This window comes from Macrobrachium rosenbergii, chromosome 30 (genome assembly GCF_040412425.1).
Source record: "Macrobrachium rosenbergii isolate ZJJX-2024 chromosome 30, ASM4041242v1, whole genome shotgun sequence".
Classification (NCBI taxonomy): Eukaryota; Metazoa; Arthropoda; class Malacostraca; order Decapoda; family Palaemonidae; genus Macrobrachium; species Macrobrachium rosenbergii.
Genome location: NC_089770.1, coordinates 32,885,590 through 32,911,706, shown reverse-complemented (window position 1 = coordinate 32,911,706; position 26,117 = coordinate 32,885,590). Strand labels below are relative to the sequence as shown.

General features: G+C 40.8%; 1 protein-coding gene across 4 annotated transcripts in view; it reads right to left on the bottom strand.

The window, feature by feature from the left end:
- Ogg1 (8-oxoguanine DNA glycosylase) overlaps window positions 1-26,117 on the bottom strand; it is a 510,811-nt gene that overhangs the window by 399,791 nt on the left and 84,903 nt on the right. The gene's annotated exons all lie outside the window — the stretch shown is intronic.

The following is a 26,117-nucleotide window of genomic DNA, read 5'->3' as shown; positions in this document are numbered from 1 at the left end:
TTTATCAATTTTGACATATTTTCATATAAATCATGATAAGTGCCAAAGTTCAACCTTTGGTCAATTTTGACTCGACCTAAATGGTCGAAAAATGCAATTGTAAGCTAAAACTCTTTCATTCTAGTAATATTCAATCATTTACCTTCATTTTGCAACAAACATGAAGTCTCTAGCACAATATTTCGATTTATGGAATTTTTGTAAAAACTTTTCCCTTACGTCTGCGCTAACACTGCTGAAAGTCTCAGAAATTCTTTAGCCACTTTGTCATAATTTTTGCACCATTTTTATAATAGTCGTTACATAACGTTTTATATATGGAAATGTGCGCAATTTCATACAGAATACAACAAAAATAACTCATGGTTGTGGCTTTTATCAATTTTGAAATCTTTTCATATAAATCACGATAAATAGAAAAATTCGACCTTGGTCAATTTTTAACTCGACCGAAATGGGCGAAAACTGCATTGTAAGCTAAAACTCTTACATTCTAGTAATATTAAATCATTTACCTTCAGTTTGCAACAAACGGGAAGTCTCTAGTACAATATTTTGATTTATGGTGAGTTTTTGCTTTTTTTCGAGACGTGCTACTGCAATTCATGCATCATTTTGTGATAATATTTTCTCTGTGTTGCTTTGATTGTTTTACAATTTGTTATATACCAAAATCATCGCAATTTAGAGTACAATACAGCGAAAAAAACCTCATTAGCTTTAACCGTTATGCTCACAGCGATTTGTATACAATTAAATATGAAATTTTTTTTTTGCCCTGTCATATATTCCAATATTTATATATGATAATGATATTTTTTCATTTCTTGATGGTTGCATACTAAAACTTCAGGCAATGAGAAAAAAGAGCCAAAAATGAACATTTCTTAATCTTAAAACTAAGCGTGCTGTGATTTTTAAAAACTTTCTTTCCTCTTTGGCACTAACTCTCAAACCCCATTGACATCGACAGACACTTTTTGTAAATAGAGGCTGAAGTTTAAGGGTTAATGCTTTGAAGTAGATTATGTCCATGGTCTTTCCCACCCCTAACAATATGGAATGAGCTGTGACCAATTACTTGGTAAGTTACTTATAGAAAAATAACCTTTTATGATAAAATGAAGTATTATTTAAGTAACTTACCCAGTAATTACATTGCTGTAGTTTTCTACTTTGACGGCAGCTTGAAAAATTTTAGAAATTCACGGCAATACTTTTTTCTTCCGTCCAAGTGGGTGAATAGGCCCCACCGCTTTCTGGGAAGGCGAGGAACAAGTTTGAAAAGTGTTCAGTTTGTTTTCTGCCGTTCGAGAGCTTACAGTTGTAGGAGTGCAGCCTGGTTTTGGAATTGTCTTTGTTAGCTTCCCGTTTTGGTGAAGTATTCTGAATTGTTTGCCTTCGGCACTAGTTTTTTGTTGTTTAACAAAAGATTTTGACTTTTATAACTGATTTTGACTTCTGTATGAATTTGATTATTGTTTGTGATTTTTGTGTTGACCAGCTTTTTCTCTTATGAGATTTGCCGATCGATGTTTTTAATAGTTTGGTAGTTCTTTTTGAGATTCACTGTTAGGCTATTTATTTCCTTAGGGTTCTCTGGGAATATTTTCACAGTGGAGATTAACTTTTGTAACTTTTTTGTCCAGTTTTTGATTATGTCAGACTCTAGCTCATCCAGTTTTTGGTATTGCAGCAAAGGCTGCAGTAACTAAAAGCTTCATATGATGCTCATACCATTTGTTCTTCTTGCAGAGGTCAGGTCTGTTCAACTTATCTAACGTGTGATGAGTGTGTAGGTTGAGATGAGAAGATGTGGAAGAACTTAGCCTCTCATGATCTCATCTCTCTAAGCTAGAAAGAGGAAAGCGGCCACTAGAGCCGATAGTAAAGGTTTAGATAGCAGCTCAGCTCCCAAACCGGTGAGTATGGATGTACCCATTGTTACCTCTCCTATTTCTAATGTTTCTTTTGCTCCAAACCCTCCTACTCCTCCCTCACCTGGCTCCCGCACCCCCGAACCGGATCGCTTTGCCAGTCTTAAGAGCAAATTTGACCAGAAGTTTGGTTTAATGGTAAGTGCAGTGACACAGCTGGGTGAATCAGTGCGCTTCTTGATGAATAAATTCAGTGATAAAAGTGCCAGTGAAGTGATTGTGGAGGCGGTGGCTACCCATCCCACTGACTCTCCTAGGCAAAGGTCACTGCTAGACTCACCTAAACCTGGGAGGAGGTATACTGGAGGCACAAGGGAGGTTGGTGGAAGCTATTCACGGATAGTCGCCCCCTTGATTGAGCCTGTTGCATCCCAGGCTGCGTCAGAATGCCACTGGAGAGACTTCTCAAACGTCCACCGTCTCTCCTCGAGCCCAGGACCTCCTAGCCCAGATTCAAGGTGCCAGTGGCGTTTCTCGAAGTCTTGCCCCTTAAAGAGGCATTCTTCTGCTTGGGAACAATCTCCCATTCCTTGCAGAAGGCCTAAAGAGCCTCTCCGGAGCCCACAAGTGCCTTGCAGCTTTTGGGATAGCCCAGAGTGACTACCTTTGGCTCAACTGTCTCCTGACTGCCAGTATCTGGTGGCCAGGTGCCATTCATCATCGTCGAAGTGTCTAATGGCGCCCAAGTGCCCAGTAGCACCCAAGCATCATTTGGCTCCCGAACTTCTGTTATTCCACGAGTGCCCAAGCACCCTTCAGCTGGGTGCCCAGCTCCACCTGTCCACTTGGCGCCAACTCTCTCTCATCAAGTCTCTTCAGTTGCAAACGAGGAGTTAGACACTTCGCTAGAACCAATTCAGCGCCAACTCAATAGCATTTTAGATATGTTGAAGAAACCTCTTCCATCGAAGACTCCCTTGGACCCTTCGGCATTGCAGTTGTCATCGGACCTCGAAGTAGGTTCCTTCACGTGGTGAGGGTAAGGGGCCCTGGCTTTTTCTTGCCGTTAGGAAAACAAGAATAAGAGTCCCTGACGGATCACCTACAAACCTTTTGATTTAAATGGCGTGGATATTTTCACTTTGCATAAATTTCTTGGACCTGGTAAATAGGAAAAGGTATCATAGCTGGGATTGGGTTTATATCCGAAGCTAAATAGTGAGAACCGTGGCAGGACCATCAACTGCCCGATAATGTTCGGACCTGAGTTTTCAGGCGGAACTATTCTACGGACTGGACCCACGGATTCCAGGGGGTCTAGTTCTGGAATAGGACTCTCGGCATTCTGTCCGGTTTGCCCATAATGTGATTAGGGTGGGGATGATTGTATTCTAGTAATGCTCTCAGTCCTATCAAGCGGTTGGCTTACACTTGAGCCACTCTAATCATGTTGTGCCATCCCTTTGGGGTAGGGTAGGGTGGACATTTGGGAGTCGGTTCTCACTTGTGCCATTAGTGGAAGAATGAACTCCATGAAAGGCTGATGATATCTTTTTAAGGTTTTCAGGTTTGTTTATTTTTATTTTTTTATTTATTTATTTATTTATTTATTTATTTATTTTTTTTTTTTTTTTTTTTTTTTCCTTCAACCTCTTGATAAGTAGTGTCAAGATTTAAGTACCCTGGACCCTCTGATGGCATTGTTCCGGCACTGATGACGACCTCTGCTCCAGCACAGAGCAAATCTAGCATGGAAAAAACAATTCTCAGGATAATCCAAATAATCAAACCAGAGTGGTATTAGAACCTTAACCCTATAGAACTCCCAAAAAGAGTAAATATCGTCTTGATCCAACCTTGACTCACTTCGACTCCTCTTTGGGAGTGGAAGTTGGTCAAGGTTTCTAACCATGGAAGCTGACCAAAATATTTCAGCCCTAAAACTAGAGAATTATTTATTAAAAGACATCCAACGACAGACATGTCGTTTAGACAAATAAAGGAAAAACTTGGCTAATAGAAAATACAACAAAAAGTCAGTCCGAGGACTATTTGTCTCTAAAAATATAGACAGTATTAACATTAAAGTAAAAACATGATACTATGAACAGCATTCAGGGTACCATTGTACTTCCTGAAAACAATAACGAACCAGTCGATAAGAAAATGCTATTGGACTCTCTCAAAAAAAGATACCCAAATGTCCAAGATTGTGAGGTATATGCTCTATCAAGTAAGAACAACAATAGACAAACGTTAAAAATAGCAAAAATAAAATTTGAGGGTGAAGATCTACCTCAAAAAATAAAAATATTAGGCCAAAATAGAGAGTTAAGACCCTATGTCCCAAAACCACTGCAATGTCAAAATTGCAGTAAGTATGGGCACACAGAAAAATTGTAGAAATGAACCGGTAAGCGCTTATTGTGGATCTACTGAACATACCACGCAGTGGAAGTGCAGTGAACCCAAGTGTGTAAACTGTGGGCAAAATCATCATGCAAGATCCAAAGAATGCATGTATTACATATACAATACGGAATTAAAATACTACAAGAACGAACAGGGATGTCTATAAGAGAGGCTAAATTAGAATTAAAAGTAAGAGGAATTCAGGATCCGTCTAAGAAACACACATATTCTTCAATAACAAGAGCAGGAAAGGAAGCAAAACGGAAACAGATAGAAGTAACAGAGCACAGAAAAGTAAGTCTCAAGAAAAATTAATAATTTAGAAATAAAAATAAAATAGAGAATAAAGAAACAGGTACAAATGAGATGGAAAATATTTTATCCAATTCATTTGAAATATTAATGCAAATAGACACACAGGAAGATGCTGCTACTAAAGTGACAGAAGAGGGTAGAGATAGACTGGAAATTAAAGATAAAAAGGCCTTTGGAGAGAACACCACCCAAAACGAAGAAACCAACTATTATTAGAAACATCAGTTAAACCAAAGATAAAGGAGATGAAAAAGGAACAGAAACAAAAACAAACTAAGAATATACCTTTATCTCCTAAAATAATAATAGAACCTATGAAGGCAAATGTCGAGAACACTGAAGAAGTGAAAGAGAATCATACCATAGATGATAATGATTATGTCAAGGAGAAGAGATTACTCCTTCTCCAGTAATTGGAACAAGAGCAAATGAAAAGAGAAATACACATGATAATACTTGTGGATGTAATGATTGTTTCATTGAATTATGCAATAACAACAAAAGCATAACAAAAGATGGTTTAACAAACATTATAAGAAATTTTATGAAATATAGAAAAAAGAAAACACAGATTTGAGTAACCATGAAAGGGGTGCATGTGCATTGAGCACTTAGTCTATTATAAGGAAAAACAGATGAATGTCGTGAGTAAATTATTAGAAAATTCCAAATTGATAATACAAAAAGAAAGTAAAACCCACCGCTATAAAAAATATTTTCAATAGTTATATTATACAATGGAACGTAAATGGTCTGCAGACCAGATTACACCTAGGAGAAATACAACGGTTATTAAAAGAATATGAACCAATGATATTATGTTTGCAACATGTCAACAAACAATATTAACGATAGGTAAATATACCTTAGCATCAGCATCAAGAGAGGAAGAGGGAAATTTAGGTACTGCTATATATGTACATAACAAAGTATGTTATGACAAAAGTACCTGTAAAATTTACTGATCTGCAAACGTCGAGTATTAGAATATGAATAAAAACGATAATTATGTAATTCATAATTTGTACAATCAACCTAATAAAAATTATGACGTTGACAAAATCAAAGAATTTCTTAATAATACTAAGGAACCAACGTTAATAGTAGGTGATTTTAATGCCCACAACCCAATGTGGGACTGTAATTGTACAGAATCAAATAGAGCAGGAATTAGAATAGAGGAATTCATAGATTCTTATGACATGTGCTGTATAAATGATGACGAAATCAGCACATATTTTTCTAAAACACATGGAACATATTCTCAATTGACCTAACTCTATGTACAGCAGACATAGTAGACAGATTGGACTGAATACGGTAGATGACTTGCATACAAGTGATCATTTCCCCATATTAATTTCTTTATTACAAAATAACCCCACCAAACATGCCCTCGATATAACATTTATAAAGCAGATTGGGAACAATATGAATTCCACCAGGAATATCCCACCATTTGAATATTTGAAAGACCATAATGAAACTAATGAATTTCTTGTTGATTTCATTACAAATGCTGCTGATAAAGCAATACCAAAATCCAAATCTCATCCGACAAAACACAAAAAGTCCCATGGTGGTCTGAAAAACTAACAGAATTAATAAAATAAAACACCAAATTGGAAGACGACTGAATAATTTGAATAGAAAATTCAGTAAATTAAACAAAATGTTACCAATATTAGAAGGAACCTTACAAAAACTGACTATATTATTATTAGAAATTGATACATTAAAACCTCTGTATAATAAAATATCTGCAAAGTTTAAAGAGAAGTAATACAAGGAAGAATCATTTCATGGAAAAAATATGTATCAGATCTCTCTAAAAATACTCCCATACAAAAAATATGGGAAAAATTCAGGAAAATAAATGGTACCCATGTTAAACCACTAGACATGCCATAATAAAAGATGGGAAAAGAATACTTGATCCTAAAGAAATTAGTAATGTAATAGGTGAAAATTTAGTAAAAAGTAAGTAGCAACAAAAATTTAGATGAGCATTTCCCGCACAAAGAAAATAATATAGAATTAATAACAATAAATTTTGAAACAGTAGAAGATATATATTATAATAGAAAATTTAGTATGGAAGAGCTAGAATTTGCTCTGTTGAACAGCAATAAATCTGCCCCTGGAGGTGACAATATTTGTTTTGAAATGATATGCCATTTAGCACCTTTGGCAAAGACATACTTGTTAGAGTTTTATAACCACTTATGGCTTAGAAATTTATTTCCTGATGAATGGCGTAAAGCTATAATTATTCCAATCCCCAAACCTGGAAAAGATCCCAGTAATGTAAGCAATTATAGACCAATTTCTTTAACAAGTTGTTTGTGCAAATTACTAGAGAAAATGGTAAATGCTCGACTAACATGGCACATACGAGAAAAATAAAATTTTAACTCCCACTCAGTTCGGGTCACAGTGTAACAGATCTACATTAGATTCTCTCTGTAACCTAGAAGACCATATATACGAGGTTTTGAACGCAAAGCAAATTACTGTAGCTGTCTTTTTGACATTGAAAAGCATACGACACTACATGGAGGTATGCTATATTAAGAACTTTACAAAACAACAACATATGTGGACATTTACCTAGGTTTATACAAAACTTTTGACAAATCGCAGTTTTCAGGTGAGAATTGATGATGTTCTGTCTAGAACATTTCCTCTAGAAAATGGTGTTCCACAGGGAAGCGTCCTTAGTGGCACACTGTTTACGTTAGCAATTAATGATATCAGTAAAAATCTACCTACTGGTATTAAAAGTAACCTGTATATGGATGATTTTGCCATATATTATTCAGCCTCTCGAATAAAACATGCAGAACGAATCATTAATAAAAGCATAGTAAAAATAGATGAATGGGCTTTATCTGTAGGCTTTAAATTTTCCATAGATAAAACCCAAGCAATCATGTTTTATAAAAACAAAAAATGGAAAAAAGGAGAAGAAATAGACTTAAAATCAGAAATCATAGTATACCAATTGGCCAAACAGCAAAATTTTTAGGATTAGTATTTGATACTCACCTGAACTGGAAAGCCCACATAACATACATGAAATCAAAATGTAAAAGAGCATTAAACCTAATTAAAAACTGTCGAACACTACTTGGGAGCGATAGACAAACCCTTACTTTATTGTATAAAGCAACAGTGCTGTCTATTGTTGATTATGGAAGTGAAATATATGGCTCGGCATCAGACGCAACGCTGAAAACGGTAGACCCAATTCATAATGAGGGTCTTAGAATATGTTCAGGAGCTTTTCGATCATCACCAACATCTTCTTTACAAGTTGAATGTGGTGAACTACCTCTGTCTCTCCATAGAGAGCTAGTAACGATGAAGAGTGCTCTGAGAGTTCAGACAAGTGATTCTCCAACCAAAAAATTATTTGGATTAAGAGATGTGTTTATAAACAATCATCCACCTTCTTTCCCAATTAGGGCTAGAAGATTGTTTGAGTCGCTAAATATGTATATACAATTACCTGTAATGTTAAAATTGCCTCCTCCTTGGACAATGAATAAAGTGAGAATTTGTATACACTTGAAATATTTATCAAAAAATCATTCATATACTCCAGAATACCATAGACAACATGCAGTAGAGCATATAATCCGAAAAGGTCCACATTACGCAATATACACTGACGGATCTAAATCACAATACGGAGTGGGGTGTGCTGCGGTATCCCAAAACAAAACGCATCGGTTCTCTCTCCCAGACAAAGCCTCTGTATTTACAGCTGAGTTATGTGCAATAGTATCAACCATAAAAATAATTAGAGAAGTCTCATATAATAATTTTGTAATTTATAGCGACTCCAGAAGTGCTATAGAAGCTATTCAAACCTATAATCCCAAAAAATAATATTGTACAACATATAAAGTTCTCACTCCATAAATTGTATAATAAGGGAAAAAATATTGAAATATGTTGGATCCCTGCCCATGTAGGGATTAAGGGAAATGAAGAGGCTGATAAAGCAGCTAAAGAAGCGGTCCACATGACAAGAACAAATGTAGACATCCCTATCAGTGACTATACAAAATATATAAAAACAGTCATTGTGAAAAAATGGCAAAATATATGGAACGAAGAACCTGAAAATAATAAATTAAAACAGATAAAATCCAGTGTTGAAAATGGAATTGTCATATCAAAGAGAGAGACAAGCACAAGTGATTCTGACACGTCTTGAATAGGCCATACTCGTTTGACACATGGACACTTAATGAACAGTCCATGTGGCCCTCTTCCCAAATGCCCAGATTGCAATGTGCTGATAACAGTTAAGCATATACTGTGTGAATGTCCAAAATATAACCTGCAGCGATTATCAAATTTTGGAAATAGACCGATAGAAGAAATTTTGTCAGAATCTTCAACGTTCTCAATAGCACCCATTTTAATGTTCATGAGAAGCTGCAAATTAATTGGAAAAATATAAGAAAAAAACAATCAATCAGTATAATGAATTTTAAAACGAAGTAAATTTTATGATTTTACTTAATTTATTTTAAATTTTAATATACCTTTTTAGTGAGTATGTATGGAAGCATGAGTTTAAATGTATTTATTGTGTGAGTGTGTTCCAGTATGAAAGTGTATGCCTTTTTACAGCTTTTAATTTCATTTTCATTTATCATCATTGACAAGTTACCTATTAGGCCCCAGTGCTAGGCTTCTAGCCTAGACTTGTCATTCCATCCTAATCCTTCGGGCCAGCCCTATGAGAGCTGATGGTTAGCTCAGTGGTCTGGTTAAACTATTTTAATAATAATAATAAGTTGTCATCGGAAGAAGAGGAGTCGATGCAAGATTCTTCTCCGTCAGCATATGTTGCCCTCCTGAAGTTTTTTCTTGGGGGCATTTCCGACTACTACTTTCTCATCGCTCCTGTGGCGCCACAGTCAACCTTTTAATGAATAACCCATCTGAATACTCCCCGCTCCAAAGGATCTTGTCTGCCAGGAAGGCTCTGGGAGATGTAGACCTTTGGCTTTCGGAGAAGAGGATTCAAGGGAAGTCCTCTTTCTGCATTCCCCCTTCGCATCTATCTAAGAGGCATTACCAGTGTTTTTCTACCAGAGAAGCTCCCTCTCTGGGAGTGGCTGCCTCCTTCCAGGAGGACTTCTCTGTGCTGATAGACTCCGCATGCAGATCCACTTTTGCTGCTGCTAAAGTGATGCTTTCCGGGACAGAAATTGATCACTTATTAAAGAATCTCTTCAAGACCTTAGAAGTGCTTAGCTTTCTTGACTGGTTGGTCGGAGCCCTGGCCAAGAAAATACAGGATTTTTCCCCACTCTCCCAAAATTGTTCCACATATTGGCAGTATGGCGTTATCTACTGCACTGACAGAGCCATTAGAGATGCTTCCCAGAATTGGCCTCCTCTCTTTGCTATGGGAATTTTAAAGAAAAGAGAGGTGTGGTGTTCTTTCACCTCCAAGAGTGTTACTGCCTCTCAGAAGTCAGCTCTTCTTTTCTCCCTCTTGATTGCCATCACCTTTTCCCTCAAGCAGTGGTGAATGAGATTACTCTTGAACGCCGGAAGAAATGAACACAGGACCTTCTGGCCCAATCCATTAGGTGCCCTAGAGATCGGTCCACTTTTTCTTTCAAATTGACCTCTCCCCTTCAGAGACCCCTTTCTGGGTGGAAGACAGCGATCTCGGTGTAGACCTTGGACTGGAGTCCGTTTCTCCTCCCAAGCCATTAAGAAATCAGCTTCTAAGCCTGCATCGAAGAAGTGAAGATGCAGTCCTCCATGCACCCTTGGCTGCCAGGCTCCAACAGTTTTGGGAGAGTTGGAGCGCCAAAGGGGCAGAGCCATGGTTTGTAGAAGTACTGAAGGAAGGGTACTCAGTTCCTTTTAAGAAGAGGCCACCCCTAGTCAACACACTGATTGCCTTAATCGCATACTCTGAAGGATAAGAGAAGTTTTTAGCCTATCAGAGATCTCAACATGTCAAAAAAGAGGCGATAGAAGTAGTAGAGGACATCACGTCAGTGGGGTTCTACAATTGGCTGTTTGTGGTCCCCAAATCAATGGGAGGATGGAGACCGGTCCTTGATGTGAGTGCCATGAATGTTTTCATCGAAAAACAAGATTCAAGATGGACTCAGATTGGTCAGTTCTTGCGTCCATCTGTCAGGATTGGATTAACTCCCCAGATATGCAAGACGTAAATTTTCACATCCTGATTCATCTGGGGTCAAGAAAGTTTTTGAGGTTTGTGTACAAAAACAAAGTATTCCAATTCAGAGCACTGTGTTTCGACCTGTCAACAGCACCACAGGTCTTTACTCAAAGTTCTCGCTCCTTGGCAGAGTGGCTCCACTTGATAGGTATCAATATCCTTTTATACCTGGACGATTGGCTGATTTGTTCACCCATGAAGCTACATTGTATGGAAGACCTTCAAAAACCCTACTTTTAACCCAAGACTTAGGACAACTAGTAAATCTTCAGAAATCTCAACTGACCCGATCTCAGAGGATTTCTTTATTTGGAGATTCAGATAGACTAGGATTTTTTGGGCTTTTCCATCCCCAAAAGGATAGAGTCCTGCCTGAAAACAGTGAATCACTTTCTTTCAGCCAACGAGTGGATGAGTCTGCTGGTCATGTTGTCCTCAATAGAGCAATTTGTCAGATTAGGAAGACTACATTTAAGACCTCTACAATTCTTCCTGAAGAACAATTGGATACAGAAAGACTCAGCCCGACTCATTTGTTTTCCCCGATCACAACAGAGATCAAAGTAGACCTACGGTGGTGGCAGTCCATGGGCAGATATGCAGAAGGGAAGTCTGCTTCCTCTGAACCCAGCCCTAAGCTACTTCTCCAACGCATTGGACGCAGGTTGGGGAGCCCATCTAGGAGACAGGGAGGTGTCAGGAACCTGGTCTTGAGAGGAGAGCAGCCTCCACATCAGCAACAAAGAATTGAAAGCCATTCATTTGGGTCTCACACTTTCAGGAAGAAGTTCAAGGCAAAGTGATAGCAGTCCACTCAGACAATACCACAGCACTAGCTTACATCAGTTGTCAAGGGGGACCCACTCTTTTTTTTCATTCTTGAGACCATGAAATCACTTCTCCTTTGGGCAGATCCTTTGGGCTGATCAGATAAGAAACGAAGTTAGTCACCTGATTCATCCAAGGGAAACTTAATGTATTGGCAGACGGATTAAGCTGACACCACCAAATCCTTCCCCGGAGTGGACTCTGGACCTTCGAGTATGTGAAGACTTGTGAAACTGTAGGGAAACCATTCCTGGACCTATTCGGCCACATTCAAGAATCATTGCCTACCTCTGTTCTGCTCCCCTTTCTGGACCCCTTAGCTTGGGCGACAGATGCCCTTCTGCAGGACTGGTCCAACCTGGACTTGTACACATTCACCCCGTTCACTTTAATAAGAGAAGTACTGAACACGCTTCAATCACACCAATGTCAGAATGGCCCTCATAGCTCTGTTCTGGCCCCAGAAGGAGTGGTTTGCAGACCTAGCCCTTCTGGTGGACTATCCAAGGCTCCTTCCCACCATTCCAGAGCTTCTCAGACAGCCCTCATTTCAGGAGGTTTCATCAAAACCTGTCCACTCTGGCCCTGACAGGTTTTCAACTGTTGTCAAACTACTACAATTGAAAGGATTTTCAAAGCCTGTGGCTCAAGCTAATTCCAGTAGCAGACGACAGCCCTCTAATAAAGTCTATCAAGCAAAGTGGTCCATCTTTAGACTTTGGTGCAGAAGGCATAACATCTCGTCTTCTAAGACAGCTATGACATAGCTGGCAGACTTCCTCCTGTATTTAAGATCTTCCAGAGGCCTCTCTTCCTCTACCATAGAGGTTATTTATAGATCTATGCTCAGCTCTGTATTTCATGACAGGGGTCTGGACCTTACCTCAAACCAAGACATCTCGGACCTCATTAAATCTTTTGACTCTTCCAAACCTAAAGCAGAGCCAACAGTTTCTAGGAGTCTTTATGTAGTTCTTAAGTGGATCTCAAGATCGTGTTTTGAACCCTCTCGCTCAACCTCCTTAGGGACTTAACCAGGAAGACCTTTCTTATGGCACTAGTGACAGCTAAGAGGTTTAGCAAACTCCATGCCTTGGACAAAAGGGTGGGTTTCTCCCAGGGGCATAGTCTGCGTGCTAACTTTGGGTTTTCTTGCCCAAAATGAAATACCCTCAAAACCTTGGCCCGCTATTTTACAGTAAAGAACTTGATGGAGACTTCAGGCCCAGAGGAAGAGGAAAGATCTCTCTGTCCTGTGAGAGCCGTTTGATATTATCTTCACAGGACTGAGAAGACCAGAGGCCAAGCGAGCAATTTATGGTGTTCAGTAAAGAATCCTTCCAGACCTCTCTCGAAGAACTCTCTCTAAGAATGGTATCTCGTTCTTTTTAAGGGACCTAATCAGGGAAGCTCATTCACAAATTGGAGAGGATTCTCTGCCCTCCCTTAAGGTGAAGGCTCACGAGGTAAGAGCAGTGGCCACCTTGTTAGCCTTCAGGCATAACCTTTCCATGTCTTCCATTCTCCAAACAACTTACTGGAGACGTAGGTCAGTTTTTGCAATGCACTATTCCCCAAGACATTGAAATCACCTACGACAACTGCAGCACCTTAGGGCCCTTGTCTGTGTTGGGTATGGTGTTGGGGGAGGAAGCTTAGAGGGCAGCTCTTCCAGCTGAATGTATATCTGTCTGGGAGGTATGTTATACCCAATTTACCTACCAGTTTTTAGTGGGATGATGGTTTTTCTTTCTTTTTTAAATCCATTGGTGTAAGGTGATTAGGCATTATGGCTGCATTATTTGGTTCCTGGTGCTACGCCCTGGACCAGGGCAGGTTTTTAGCTTTGCATGACATTGGAAGCTTGTCCTTAATGCACGGTTTTCTGACACTTTCAAGCAGCTAGCAGAATACTCCTTCTCTGGAAAGTCCCCATGTCAGGAGAGGTGCCCAAGGCTATACTGCCACACCACTACAGCTTGAGATGAGCTCCAGCCAGAGGCAGTACCTTCCTGCAGCAGCTCTTTTTGCCAGGTAAGGAACAACAAGCATTTATCGATGCTAACATCATGTATATACATCCATAATAACATTAATATTTTGGGTACAATTTGTCCATGAATCCCCACCATCGATCAATGTGGAATTCAGTGATGTAATTACTGGGTAAGTTACTTACATAAAAATGAAATTTTTATAATAAAGTTTTATTTATACTTAACCAGTAAGTACGAGTCCTCCCCTCACACGGACATTATAGCAAAAAACAAGTTGAAACACTTTTCAAAGGTTGTTCCTCCTTCCCAGAAAGTGGGTGGGGCCTAGTCATCAACTTGGACAGAAGAAGTAGAGTATGCTGCGAATTTTGAAAATTCAAGCTGCTGTTGAGTGAAGAAAACTACAGCCATGTAATTACTGGGTAAGTATAAATAAAACTTTATTTTATTATAAAATGTTATTTTTATATATGCTTACCAAGTAATTACATGATTAACTCTGCCCTCCAGTTTCCTCGCATGGATATTAGAGCATGAAATGAATTGAACTCTCTGCTAAGTCGTTCCTTTAAGTCCTGGATAGTGGGCGGGACCTGACAAACACAAACAATAGAAGCGCCAGTGTGAATTTTAAATTTTTAAGCTGCCGTTGGGTTAGGAACAATGTAGCTATGTAATTACTTGGTAAGTATATATAAGATTTTATTTTATCATAGACGCATTGGATCTAGGTTGGGGTGCTTCTAGGCAACCAAGAAGTGTCCAGAACGTGGTCCCAGTAGCAGATCCACTGGCACATCAACCTCAAGTAACTGACAGCAATTCAACTGGGCCTACAACATTTTGCGACAATAGTCAACAATCAAATAGTGACCGTACATTCGGACAACACTACAGCCCTGATGTATATAAAGAAGCAAGGAAGGATGCACTTATTCTCCCTTTGTGAAGCAGCAACAACTCTCCTTTTATGGGCGGACCACAACCAGACCAAGTTGGTGACTCGGTTCATCCGAGGCAAACTCAAGTCCTTGCGGACAGGTGTGTGAGGATCTGTGGAAGCTGTGGGGGAGACCTCTTATAGATCTGTTTGCGACATCTAAGAATTATCGTCTTCCAGTATTTTGTTTGCCAGTCCCAGATCCTCTAGCATGGGCAATGGACACCATGGTACAAGACTGGTCGAACAAAGATCTTTATGCCTTCCTGCCATTCTGCATGATACAGGAAGTTCTCAGCAAGTTCTGCAACCAAATGAACGTCACAGTTACTCTAGTGGCCCTGTTCTGGCTGCAGCAGGAATGGTTCCCAGATCTCCTCAGGCTGCTGACAGACTCCCCCAGGGTTGTTACCACAGAGGCCAAGTCTGCGCAGACAGCCCCACTTGCGGCGATTCCACCAAGGATTGTCAGGAAACACCTCGGACAGAAGTGGTTTTCAGGAGCAGCTTCAGAGGCAGTTGTGAAGTGCAGACACCCCTCTCTAGACAAGGTCTGTAAAGCCAAGTGGGCAATCTTTAGAACCTGGTGTAGAAGACATGGAATCTCGTTTTCTACGGCGTCTGTAGTAGACATTGCAGACTTTCTTCTGTATTTGAGGACATCTACAGGACTTTCCTCCTCTACGATCAAAGGATACAAGGCAATGCTGGGGTTGGTGTTTCTACAGAGAGGAATGGATCTTTCTGTCAATCAAGACCTGTCCGACCTCATAAAAATCTTTGATACTTCCAAATCCGAGGGACTAGAGGCCATCTCTTGGTTGGACGTAGTTCTGAAGTGGCTCTCAGGACCCAGTTTCGAGTCTCTTTGCTCTGCTTCGTACGAGACCTTACTAGGAAGATACTTTTTCTTGCAGCATTAGCGACCGCCAAGCGGGTCAGTGAGGGTGCATGCTCTCAACAAGAGAGTTGGATTTTCCCAAGGTGATTCTGTATATTCCTTCACCCTGTGCTTTCTAGCTAAAAATGAAGAGCCAACCAGACGCTGTCCTCGTTCTTTCACCATTAAAAGCCCGATGGAAATACTGGGCCCAGATGAGGAGGAGAGAGTTTTGTGCCCAGTGAGAGCACTGAGGTACTACTTGCACAGAATGGAGAAGATTCCAGGTCCTACGAGTAATTTATAATGCTCGGTTAGAAATCCATCTTGTTCCACTGAAAAATGGCTTGTCGTTCTTCTTAGGGATCTGATCACCAGAGCCCATTCTCGGATTGGAGGTCTTAACGTCCGTCAGAGCCAAGGCTCACAAGATCAGAGCAGTCTCTACGTCTTTAGCCTGCAAGCACAACCTAAATTATCTCTATCATCAATTCTTCAAGTGACTCACTGGAAGTGTAAGTCTATCTTCGTGACCCATTATCCTTGTGATGTGGAAATCATTTCCAATAACTGTAGTACTTTGGGGCCATTGTGCATAGTTGGCATGGTGTTGGAGGAGGAAGAGGTCTCATGAACTGGTAAATTTCATCTAGTTTTTGTTCATTTGTATTTGTTATGTAAATTAGTGTAATATACTTGAGTCTAAGACAAATCAGTCTGAAAGGCATCACTGGAAAATGCAGTCAGGGTCTGCTATTAATGGTAATCTCAACTTTACGGAAAAGTGTGTGTGTGTCAGCAGCTGTAAGTAAGGACCTGTTGATTAAAAACTAAAGCCAGTACCTTCCTTGCAGTTTTTATTTGCTCTCCCAGGCACCATTGCCCCACAGGGGGTAGTGCCATCAGTGCACCTCATGCAGTACCATATAGGCATTACTTAATAAATTCTTTATAGCATCCCTTCAGCCCTTAGCTGCAACTCCTTTCATTTTGTACCTCCTCTGTTCATATTCTCTCTCTTTCATCTTACTTTCCCCCCCTCTCTTAACAACTACAAAAGGCTTTCTTACTGTTACACCTACCAAACCTTTTATTCCTCTTGGTTTCACTTTCAGCAATGAATGACCTCATAGACCTAAATTTTTATTTAAATCTTTAGGTAAATCAGCCATACATTGGTCAAGCCTTTGACCTTGAACCTTCTAGTAAGTTACACAGTCTTCAAGACATATCTTACAGCTCTGTTGCCTCTTATGACCCAAGACTTCAGTGTGATATTTAACAAAACTGCATTTTTACTCCCTTTTCAAAGATATCATGTTTGCAACAGATGTGCTGTATTTTTCTTTGTCATTGGTAGTGTTCCATAATACAATTGTGCTGTCTGTCCAAAAGTTTACTCTATTTGGATTTGTTTTGTCTACTAGGAATGGTTTTAAAGTCATCAGTCAGTGTACTCTAATCTGGAAATGGAAACTGCCTTAGGGGCCAATCATGCTTTTAGTATGCACTATGAAACAATTGTTAGGGAGAGGGTTGAGAAAGTAAGATGGAAGAGAGAAAAATGAATGGAAGTAGAGTAAAAGGAATGGAAGAGGTTGCAACTAGCCAAAGGGATGCTGCAGAAAACTTTTGGTACACTGATGTGACCACCCCTGCTATGGGACTGAATGAAATAGGCAGTTTCCTAACAGTCTTGTGTCTTCTCGAGTGTTCTATCCCAGCTGTCCCATCATTTAATATTCTGTACTGCATTTTTGGAGTTTTTCACATGAATTTAAACATTTTCAGTAATAATGTAATGATATGTCTCCTGATCCAGCTTAATTATATTTGAGTTACTAGCCTCATTCTTTATTGCAGGATAACTATGCTGGTGGAGAAATTGTGCACTCTCACGGACCCCCTTTGGCTGAGGTAGACGGCACCATGTGGCACGCCTTTCCTAGTGTGTCTTCCTGGCGCCCCCTGGGGTAGAGGCTACGCTTGAGATAACGGATTTGGGTACAGGTACAGTATTGGTCTATAACGAAGTGGCGGGTAAGAGGCAGAGTCAAGGTGTATTCTAATTTATTGATACAAAATGTCTGACAGGTCAACAACTCTTGTGAGCAGAAAAGTAGAATTTGACATTAGAAAAAATTGATGGATGTCTATATACAATCAAATACTTTTTCTCACACCTGAAGAATGGTTAACAACTCTATATACAAATTAGGGAGAGGTTTCAAATACATATGGTTAGAGAGCTTGCAATGCCTACATACACTAGTAATTACAGTTCTGACAAGGACACCAAGTATCTTCTGAAAATTGCATAAAAGATTGCTTGAATCGTGAGTGCTGGATCTGTGTTTCCTGAGTCTTGGTGCATCATGATTTTTGTTTTGGAGCAGGGATGGCCTGAGGGTCTTGACGACAGCTCCGGACCTCACGGTAGCCCCCCCTCCCCCAAAAGTAAGCCTAGGGAAGTGGGTCGTAGTCTGGGATATAGGCTGGTTTTAATCTGTCAGTGGAGACCCAGGTAATTTTCTTGTCCACCATCAGCTGATACGCTTTCTCTATGCGTTATAATGTGCAGTGTGGTCCCGAGTAGGCTGGAGGGGATGGCTTGTATGCATCTATTCTTATGAATGCATACTTTGCTGCTTTTTTCAGGTCTTTGAGACACGTTTTGTCTTGCTATGTCGTATGTTGTTGCTGGCATGATGTTTTCCAGTGCTCTACAGACATTTGGAAGTCGTGGGCTCTGTTGTTTCCTGAAAAAATTATGCCGGTATTGTCAATGCTTGGCCGCATAATGCTTCTGTTGGCAATGTGTTGAATGCTGTGTGTGGGGCTGTTCTTAATCCCAGCAAGACCCACGATAATTCCTTTCTCCAACTCACGTCTTGACATCTAGTGGTGAGTGCTGACTTGAGGAGCTGTGAGCTGTTCCACCATGCTATTAGCTTCTTGGTTGTATGCTGTTGTGTGAATGAGTTTTGTCCTGAGGCTGGTGGAGGGGAGCTCCACAAGGTGGAGGTGAAGTATCTCCTCTGTTGCTTGTCATGTACTGCAGTACTCTGTGCCCATTGACCCAGTCTATTAGTGCTTTTGCACAACTGTCTGCTGTCTGCTGCCATACTGGTATTGCTTCTGGCCATCTGGTGTTCCTGTTGATGATCATGAAAAGATACCTGTACCCCTCGGATGTGGGCAGGGGTCCCACGATGTGGATGTGGATGTAGGCCCATCGTTGCTGTGTTGTCTGGAATTCTCATATCCCCATCTCTGTGCCTTGTTATTTTTTATGTTTGGCATGGGAAGCATTTTCTTGCCAACTTTTTGATGTCCGTTTTCATTTCTCCACCAGATGTACTGCTCTGACAAGGTTTGGGCAGTGGATCTGCCTGATGGGTGGGGCAGGTTGTGAGCGAGGTTGAGGCTTTCTTTCTCAACCCTAAGGAAGGTATGGGCAAGGGCATCTGTTACTCATGTTGGCGGGCGATGGTTGTCTCCATTGTTGATGGACAGTCGCTCCCCACATAAGGGCGGGGCTCTCCTGCTGAAGTCGCCGTGGGTCCACATCATCCTTCTGAGTTGATGCTATTTTTGAGATATGATATCCCGATCTAGACTGCATTGATGGAGTTTCAGGAAAGGGCATCTGCCACGTTGTTGGAAGAGCCCTTTAAGTATCTGATGGTGCAAGAATGTTCTGCTATTGACGATAGGTGACGTTGCTGTCTTGCTGACCATCCATCTCCACTTTTGGTGAAGGCATGTACCAACGGTTGGTGGTCTGTCTGCACCACGAATTATCGACCTTCTAGCGTGTGTTGGAAATGGTGGATGGCTCTGTAGACTGCCAGTAAGTTCGGTTGAACGTGGAGTACTTTTGTTCTGCTGGTGATAACTTCTTCCTGAAGAATGCCATTAATCCTTAAGGGACGGATTGAGCCTCAGTGTGAAGTAAAACAGGTTTAGGGAGGTGGACGGATTGACTCTCAGTGTGAAACGGAATTACGCACCACTGTTATGGTAATAATGATTCGAAACATGGGTGCCAATACTTCTATATGCTATAAATTCACTAATGGCAACTTTTATACAGATGAGAGTTAGGCCAGTATCAGTAATGCTTGTGACTTCAAGGGGAAAGTACTGCATCCCTCTCTCTCACATGAGTCTTTTGGAAATTTGTATTGTAAATATATGAAGGGGTTGCTGTTGTTTTTGTTTTTGTCTTTTCTGATAGTATGTCGGTTGTAAATGTAATTTTACAAAGAAAATTGCAAAGAAATATTAGAAAAAGCATGTAAAAGTTAAAAAGTTACTGAATCTTCCTTTCGTAAATTTATGCGAATATTTTACAACAAATATGCAAAAAATTTGTTACTGCTTTTATTTCTTATCTGTTTTGATATTGTGTGAGCAGTAATAATAATTTTAAAAAATAAAATGAATTTATTTATTAGAAAAAACATATACAAGTTGGTAAAATTTATGATTGTCTTGTATGGTTCATGAGACTCATGTGATCAGCGGGTTTCTCTATGGAACATATCTAGCCATCATTCATGGAAAAATTAAGTACATTCGTGGTATTTTCACTGAAATATTTACTAGTACTGTATTTTCATATAATTTTCATGAATAAATGCACATTTTGTGATAAAACTATTAAAATATTCATGTATAAGCATTTTTACAGGGTTTTTCTTGGTTTAAGTAATCAAAATGGGTAGTTCTAAGTGTTTTTAGAGGGGTTTTAAGCATTCGCGGATTTGACCTATTCGCGGGGATGTGGGACGCATCCCCCGCGAATACGTGGGGTTCACTGTATATAAGTTGGTAAAATTTACGATTGTCTTGTAAATGAGGCCCCACAAGGGGTTGTAAATAGTAATTTTCAACTTCTCGTGGAAGGTAGGGAAAATTTTTTAGAATTTTTTTATTTATACAGTGTGAATGAACGTGACATTCTCTTTCCATTGGTGTGATTTTTTTTTTTTTTATTTTGCCGACCTCAAAGTTTCCCCGGTCTGGGGTGCTGCACATTGATAAATTATGCCGTCCCTTAAGGGTTAAGGAGAGAAGACCAGAAGCAACAGCTATGCAGGAAAGGCTAAATCTTTACAATGACACCCTTTCAAAAAACTGTGATCACTGCCTGTTAGTGGATGCAGCGAATCTTTGTGAGTGAGTGGATTGATTGGTTTGCAGATTGGAGTGCCATCCCAGTTCTGGAGCTGCTCATCCTGAATCTTGCTCAGCCAAGCACTGTATGTCCAACCTAACTTGCCATCAGTTCCTGGAGCAAGAATCTGCTCATCTGGACCTTGCTCAGCTGGCTATATCAACTAACCTATACATGATACATCCTAGATTTGTGTATATAACTGAATCCAATGTTATTATGTACATGGCCTTATAGACCCAGCCTATACAAGTCTTGAGTGCTGCTGTGCACCAGACTTGTAGTCACTCTCCTGCTAACTGATCAGCTAATAACAGAATTCCAACCTGGCGGTTCTGTTTTATGCTTCGGTTCCAGGGCTTGAAGGAGATTGATGCTTGATTCTAATATATCTTGAAAATTCTTATTCATGAGTTTACTACCAATCAAAACAACTTCATGTAGTCCTCTATTGGATGTGTCTGGGGTTATTACACAAAGGCATTATACACTTGTCAAGTGAGAGATTGATTTCTGGTCTACAGATCAGAATTTCTTTACCTCCTTTGATTGTCCTGGAGGCGCTAAACCCTTACTACAAAAGTTCCATTCCTGGTCATTCAAGCAACATTCTAGCCCTGAATTGCTGCTCCATCCTTTGAAAAGGACTACACTTCTCGGGTTAAACATCCCAGCGATTCTTATTCTCCAATTGGCGTCCTAATGATACAGTCTGTAGTTATCAGGAAATTTCAGTTTCCACGGATGAGCTATACGGTATAATGCCCAACTGCTTTAGTAAATGCTGCTTAACTCTTCCAGGTTTTCATATCTTGTTTTGTATGAGTCTAGAAATATTGGCAGTCTCTGGAAATTTTCAATACTTCATTAATGAAAAATAAAATATTGCAGTGGTTATTTTCTTACTATTGTAGAGGAAATAGTTTCACTTTGCTCATCTCCTGCTTGAACACATGTGAAAGTGAAAGGGCAAATCAACAACAAATTTAATCCCACAATGTGCTGTTCCTGTCAAGATTTTTTCCTGCTTATCAAAGTCAGTCCAGGCTTAGTGGAAAGAACAGTGGTATAAAGTAGGTCCCACCAAATGAAAGAAATAACTTTAAAACACACCCTTGGAAGTATGTTATGATGCCAAAGAAATGGATAGTTGCGCTAAGAATTCACAAATAAATGATTGCCTTGCCTTATTTGCAATACCTCCCTGAACACCTGAAGCCCTGGTCACCTACCAGCCCGAACTACATCCCCATAGCTTTTACCCACTGAGTGGGTAATTAATAATCAGTGTTACCAACACTTACAGAAAATCACCATTAACCCAGCATGCTGCAAGTCCCGGCTAGGTGAGGCCGAGATCCCCCAATTGCTTTGTTTGCCATGCTGTGTGAGTGTGTCCACATCCGAACTTTTTGGTCATTAGCCTGACCCCCATTTAAAAATTTGGACATGAGATTACGATTTGGACTGTTTATAAGCGCATTTTCTCTGGATGGATGCTTTATTGATTGGTTGGAACTTCTCTCGGTTTGACTTTGGAATCGGTGCTGGACTCTATTGGATAAGTCAAACAAAGATGTTACCCGTCTGCTAACGCGGGTAGCTTCCACTTCGTTTACATCTTCGACAACAAGGCCTTCTGCGGATCTGCTGGCGTTCCATCAGTCCTACGTCCTGCAAACGCGGATAAGTACCCTCAAACATACGTAAGCATTCTGTTGTATTTCATGTAGGAAGAAGCAGTGCATTATCTGATTGCAGATAGGCGTGAGTCTTGATCGGTAGATCAGATGGAAGAATTATTAAAAAAGTTAGAGGACAAGTTATCCAGCTAGTATGTCTAGTCTATTTTTCTATCTCTGTGACTAAATTATGGAAACTAAAATTAAGGATGCGTAGTATGGTATTTGTAGATACTGTCGTTCTTTTTCAGACCCCTGTCTGTTCCAGAACCACCATAATGGGTGCGGGAGTCATGGAGGGGCAAACCTCAAGGTAGGATCACGGCCAGCAGGTAGTGTTGGCGGCAAATTTCTCCTTCCCTCTAAGCGTAAGTTCTAAGGTGGATTTAGAATTGAATCACTTAGATGAGTGGGAATACTACTTTAGGAAGTATTCGGAAGAAGAGTAGTTGAACATACAGTCTTCTTTTGGGTTCAACTCTCAGGTTGAGTTGGGGTCACTAATGTTTAGGCCTCTCGTTTGATCAGTCGTCGGTTTTATTTCCTGCTGCCTTAGATTGCTCCTGTACAACAAAGGTTTCCAGATCCGTGGAGAATTCGTTCAGATTTAGTTCTGATGTATCTGATTCTGAATTTGTTTGTTTCCCTTGAATACTCCTTCTTCTTTGAATGTTCCTTTTCCTTCGAAGTTAAAATTTCTTAAATCTTATGATGAGTGATAATTCAGCAATCAACTTTTCCAATATTCATGATCATGTCTTAAAGAATTTTCTCAGATTTGATAATGATGTCTATCAAGATTGCTCCCGGGGAGGGGAACAGAATCAGTCTATGTTCTGCTGAAATCTATGGCCTCTTCGACGCTGTGGAATTTCATTTTTTTATTTTTCTTCCAAGCCTTCTTCTGTACCCTTACTCAATCTTCTTTTTGGTCTGCTCTTCAGAGAGGCTCTTGGGGGTCTTTGTTTGCTCATCTGTTCTCTTGGCTTTTAACTCAGCGGGCAAAACTTTTCAGACTCAACCCTGTGATATTAGAAGCTGCAGCTCCCTCTCTCTCTTTGGGGTTAAGGGAAGAGTGCACCCAATGAATCCACGTCGTCTTTATGCCTTTTTGCGAATCCTGTAGTTTCTCGGGCATCCGATCTAGTTGCTTCTCAGGTGTTTGCGAAGGCGTCAGCAACTCCTTATTTTCATTCTTTATGGGTTTCTAGCCGTAATGTATCCTCCACGATTCTTGCGGATGCTACAGCAGTCAGCGGTTCGCCTGCACCAGCGGTCAGTGTGTCAGCACCGTTAGTTTCCTCAGCCTTTCCATTCTTTAGGATGGCTGGTAATTTGCCCTTCCTCTGTAACCCAGCAGGTTCGATACCTGTCTTCCCCCTTTGAAACTCTTTGAGTTCGGTTGTTACCTTCTCCCATCTGTCCAACGTCCAGCGTTAGGCACTCCCTGGTGGTTACTCGAGTGTGGCTTCTGCGCCGTCCCTCCTTGGCTTCTTCTTTCTCCAACTTTTTCCTGCGGGTTTCTCTGTCCTCAAGGCATCCCTTAGGTTTGGGTTAATTCCGGGTCATGGGTTCCCCCTTTTCATTAACAGCAAAGTCTTCAGTTCTGGATTCCCATTCTCATGCAGTTTTGATACATCTGGATTTGCGTGGTTTGGGTGTTGCGGCCTCTTCGCTCTCAGGAGTGGGCATTGTCCGCCCAGGTGTGGCCGGCCCAGGTGTTGTGTCATCGTCATTGGGTGGTGCAGGGTTTGCGCAACCTACTTTGGTGCCTCCAGTATGTTTGCGACTGATTCGTCAGGTGTCCATCTCGCACGCCCAGGTGTGGCGAGTTCCAGGTTTTCGAGTTCAGCGTTTGCTAGGGGTTGGCCTGTCTCTTTTCCTGTTCCGGCTCAGTCGGACCAGTCCGACAAAGATTGTTCATTTGAAGAAGTGGATCCAGTACCAGATATTAGTTTTCCTTCAGCTAATGAGAATAAGTATAAGTGGATGGTGGACTTCATCCATGCTTTTTATCCTCAGTCCAAGGCTCTGGAGGAGCCTACACTACTGAATCAAGCGATGTTAGTACCGCTATATGTGAACCGGTAGTTGCTCAATCATCGTCTGGTGTGGTTTGGCGTGTCGGGCAGGCATTGAGGAGGCAGACGTAGGTTAGTGGCTGATAAATTCGAGTAAGCAGGATTCAACCTTGCTTCTAATGGGAGGTTTTTACAAGGTAGCGGTGTGGCCTTTCTGTGGGTGTCAGGGTTCCTCTCAGCGTATCTATTGAGGCTCTTCCTCTCTCGGGTTTCCTTCTTCATTGTCTGGTCTCAGTTTCATCTGGAGGCTTGTATCTTGAGACACCTTTTGCAGCTGAGTCAGTGTCCCACTCCTATGTGGATGTGGTCTGGAGTTTGATGGGGGTTTCTCAGCAGATGGATATATTCCCTCCGATCCTGTACTGCCTGACACTTCATCACTTCAGTTTTGATGGGGCTGGCATACCGAATTAACATTCCTCTGACTGTACAACGTTCTTTGGCAAGAAGAGGAGGGACTTCTTTTTAAGCTTCACTTGCAACATCCGGACATTTGGAGAAAGGTTCTGTTGAGGGCACCTTTTGCGCTCTGCAGCATTTCTCTTAGGGGATATCCTCCATGGTCAATTTCCTGTAGCCATCGTCAGCAGTAGCATCACAGCAGGCTATGATTAGTGTGGCTGCTCAGGGTTAAGGGTATGTGGCCAGTATAACGAACTTGTTGCTTCTAACTCATGTCTCCAGTGTTGGCAATTATGCATCGTCAAGGGTACAAAATGTTGAAGTAGAGGTGTTCCTGTCCAACAGGGAACAGCTGGTACCCACTTGGAGATGCCTGTTAGAGAGAATGTCCTCTCTCTCTCTCTTTCATTCCAGGGTCTTGTTGTCTCTGTTTGATTTTCTGCAGGTATGTCACCGGGAATCGCTGGGTTCCACATCGAGAATGCAGGTTTAGTCTGGAGCGGTCTTGCTTGTCCAGATCTTCTGTGATAGTCAGAAGAAGTGCATCCCGACATCCGTAGGTCTCAAATCTCCCCTCTTCCCGACGTTCACTGCCTTTCCAGGTGCCTCATCAGGTTGAGAGCAACCCTGGAAGGCCCAGGCTTGGGCCTCTGGAGGGATCGGGAGCAAGGAGGTCATAATCTTCGAGACTCAGGGCTGTAAGGAAGCCCTCAGGTGTTTTCAGCCCTAGTGCGCCAACAGAGTAGTGGGTCTGCTTTGCGACATTGTAACTGCTGTGTCATTATCTGAGAACTCGAGGGGAATGAGATCATTAGAACTTTAGAGTGTATGCTTTCCGCCATTACGGTCTTATTCCATCGGTAATCAGGAATTCTGGAGTCTCAAGATGTCTGTGACTCTAGCTCATACTTAGCTATTACCCATGGTTTCAGAACTCCAGTGCCCCTTATGGAAGTTCAGGTAATTTTCCTTGTTGTGGAAGATCTTCGAACAACGCATTTTCACCATTATCATATAAATTCTTGCGTGATGAACCTAGTTGCAGATATTACTGTGAACAGCTAGACAGACCGGACTCTCTAAAGCTATGTCTGGAACAGTGTTTCTTTCATCTTGAGAAAAGTCAACCGTAAGCTTTACTAGGTCAGCTGGACATTTGAATTACGATTAATAGGAAAGGTCATTCCATCTTTAGTCCTGCCATAACCAAAATAGCTGATTTTCTCTTATTCCTTCAGAAAGTCAAGATTCTTCCATTTTCGGCTATTGCTGGCTACCACTCAACACTTAGC